General features: G+C 43.4%; 1 non-coding gene across 1 annotated transcript; it reads right to left on the bottom strand.

The window, feature by feature from the left end:
- Nucleotides 1–274: 274 nt before the first annotated feature.
- On the bottom strand, nucleotides 275–381 carry LOC120266388. Its single transcript, XR_005538155.1, has one exon. It is a non-coding gene; the product is annotated as a small nucleolar RNA R71 (small nucleolar RNA).
- Between the last annotated feature and the right edge of the window lie 2,946 nt (nucleotides 382–3,327).

Genomic DNA, 3,327 nt, shown 5'->3' with positions numbered 1-3,327 from the left:
CACAGTTCAGAATTTTGAGCTCAAACCAGCATTCATCCAAATATTACAGTAGTCGGCACAGTTTAATAGTTTGGCCGATGAGAATCCAAACAATCACGTAGAGAACTTCTTGGAAGTGTGCGACATACTCAAGATCAAGTTGAGGACCATCCCATTTTCCTTGAAAGGGACAGTGAAGCAATGGCTACATTCATTACCTAGAGCATCGATCACTACATGGGAGAAGATGGTAGAAGCTTTTCTTGCCCGATATTTCCTTCCTGGAAAATTTGCAAAGCTTAGGAATGAAATATCCTCATTTATGCAAATAGAATTGGAGTCTCTATTTGAGACATGGGATAGGTTCAAGGAGCTCCTACGGAAATGTCCTCAACATGGGTTCCTTGAGTGGATGATCATTCAGACTTTCTATAATGGGTTGAACCCTAACACAAGGCAATTACTTGATGCTGCAACAGAAGGAACCTTAGGGAGCAAGACCCCGGAAGAAGCCTGGCTTCTCATTAAAGAAATGGCTATGAACAGTTATCAATGGAATACAAGAGACAGAAAGAAGATAGTCAGACTTCATGAGATTGGTGCAGTTACTTTATTGGCGGCCCAAGTTGAGTCATTGAGCAAGAAGTTAGACACTCTAACTTCTAATAGAGTGTGATCGTGACTAGTTGCACAGGGTATGAGGAAGGACCCGCTCCATCAGATTGCCCTATTTCTATTGGTGGTACATCCTCGGTAGAGCAAGTGGATTTTGTGGGTAATGCAATGAGAAATCAAGGCAATCCATATAGCAACACATATAATCCGGGTTGGAGGAGCCACCCGAATCTTTCATGGAGTAATCAAGGGTAACAGAAGACAATAGCACCACCCAGTTTTTAACAACAACAATAACAACAACAATAACAACAACAACAACAACAATAACAACAACAACAACAAGCCCTGAACATGGAGAACCGAGCTTCAAGTTTGGAAAATCGGATGACTGATCTAGAGAACTTTAACCAAGTTTATTGCATCGCTGGACATAAGATTTTAATCGGTTGAAGCCACACTTCGCAACCACAACGTATCATTGGATAATTTGGAGAATCAAGTGGGGCAAATTGCGAAGTCATTATCGGAGATACCTCAAGGAAGCTTTCCTAGTAATACTGAAACCAATCAAAGAGAACATGTGAAGGCGATCTTTTTGAGAAGTGGTCGTGAGGTTGAGGGTAGGCTTCCGAGTGAGAAGACCAATGTTGAAGAACCTGAGGTCGTGGAGGTTGAGGAGAGAACTAAAGGAAAGGAGGTGGCAATCCCACCTTACAAGCCAAGAATCCCTTATCCTTCAAGATTGAAGAATGACCAAAATGATGAGTAATACAAGAAGTTCTTGGGTCTATTCAAGCAATTGCACATCAACATTCCTTTTGTGTAGGTGTTGTCTCAAATGCCTCGGTATGCAAAGTTTCTGAAAGATCTCTTGATGAACAAGAGGAAGTTGGAGGAAAGTACATCCGTGATCTTAGATGCTTCATGTTCGGCAGTGTTGCAAAAGAATATGCCGAACAAGAAGAAGGACCTCAGAAGTTTTATCATTCCATGCAACGTTGGTAACATGGGTGAAGAAATGGCATTAGCGGACTCAGGGGCTAGTATCAACGTCATGCCTTATTCTTTCTTCCAAAAGTTAGGCTTGGGAGAGCCTAGGCCCACTTGGATGACATTACAATTGGCTGACCGAATGGTTAGACATCCGAGGGGCATCATCAAAGACGTACTTGTGAAGGTTGATAAGTACATATTTCCTGTGGACTTTGTAGTGTTGAATGTTGATGAGGATGTCGATGTCCCGCTGATACTTGGGAGGCTGTTCTTGGGTACTTCCAAGGCTCTTATCGATATGGACGGCGAGGAGTTGACTTTACGAGTTGGGGATGACAAGCTTACATACCCCTTGCCGAAGCCATGAGACATTCTCTAAACTTTGATGATATTCTTTATTTTCTTGACACTACCGGTGAACTAATAAATGATTATATGTAGGAAATGATGAATCCTGACCCATATGAAGGGGTGCTAGATCAAGGAGTAGAGAATGAAGAAGTGTTGATGCTTGGTCTAGAAGGGAAGATGCAACCTACCCCGGGGATGATGAAGAGTATGCTGAAAAAGATGAAGCGTGCAAGGAGACGTCACAAGAAACACCTCAAGGCTAATGGGAACATGCAAGAATGGAGTAAGGGTGACGAACCCTTGTGCGGTAACAAACTCGATAACTCTCCCTCTACCTTCAAAAGATTATGTTTATCATGCTTTGAAGTCATGGGTAAGAGGGAAACCTTCATCTATCAGGCCCCGTGAGGTAAGGTCAAGTACGTCAAGCTAAGTGACGTTAAACAAGCGCTTCTTAGGAGGCAACCCAAGTCTTTACTTTTTTTTAGGTTTTAGTTTAGTATTTGCATGAATAAGAACTTGAGTGTTGGTGTCTTGATCTTTTACACGCTATTGTTGTGATTTTCTCATGGATTATTGGTGTTAGTGTGTGCTTAATTGCGTGTGACGAAGTATCTTGGTTGTTTGAGCATGTTTTTCATAATTCTCTAGTTACATGTGCATAATATAGGCAGGCTTTTAGTAGATGTAAATGTTCAGAAATTTTCTATAAAGTCTGTGATTTTTTCTAAATGTTCAGAAATTTTCTGTAAAGCCTGTGATTTTTTCTAAGTCATTTAGAGAAAACACACGGCTGTGTGGAAATTCCACATGAGCATGTGTTTTTGTTCAGAGCTCATCCCGAGAGGACATAAGGGCATGTGTCTGCCCCTGTGAACGACCTTGTGACGGTCACACACCCAAGTGGAATTTTCACACCGGCGTGTGTTTCTCTGCAGAGGTTCAGAACTCTATCCTAAGAAGACACAGGGGCATGTGTCTGCCCCTGTGTCTGAACCCTGTGCATTACACACGAGCGTGGGTAATTTTCACACGCCCGTGTACTTTCCTACAGAGAAGACATCGCCATCCTGAGAAGACATAAGGGCGTGTGAATGCCCCTGTGAGTGGCCCTGTGAAAATCCACGCCCATGTGGAATTTTCACACGAGCGTGTGAAACACTTAGACGAATTTCTCGTGTGGACAGAGTTGTCACAGGGGCATGTGGGTGCCCCTGTGGGTCAGGCATACGGGCGTGTGCAATTTCCACACTCCCGTGTGTATGCATTCAGAGACAAAGTGTGCAATCCCGAGAGCACACAGGGGCGTGTGTCTGCCCCTGTGAAGCTTCCCTGTGGAGTCACACGGGCATGGGTAATTTCCACACGCCCGTATGGATATACAGA

This window comes from Dioscorea cayenensis, chromosome 1 (assembly GCF_009730915.1).
Source record: "Dioscorea cayenensis subsp. rotundata cultivar TDr96_F1 chromosome 1, TDr96_F1_v2_PseudoChromosome.rev07_lg8_w22 25.fasta, whole genome shotgun sequence".
NCBI classification, from domain to species: domain Eukaryota; kingdom Viridiplantae; phylum Streptophyta; class Magnoliopsida; order Dioscoreales; family Dioscoreaceae; genus Dioscorea; species Dioscorea cayenensis.
Note: the sequence above shows the minus strand (reverse complement) of the source record. Positions and strands in the feature narration are given on the sequence as shown.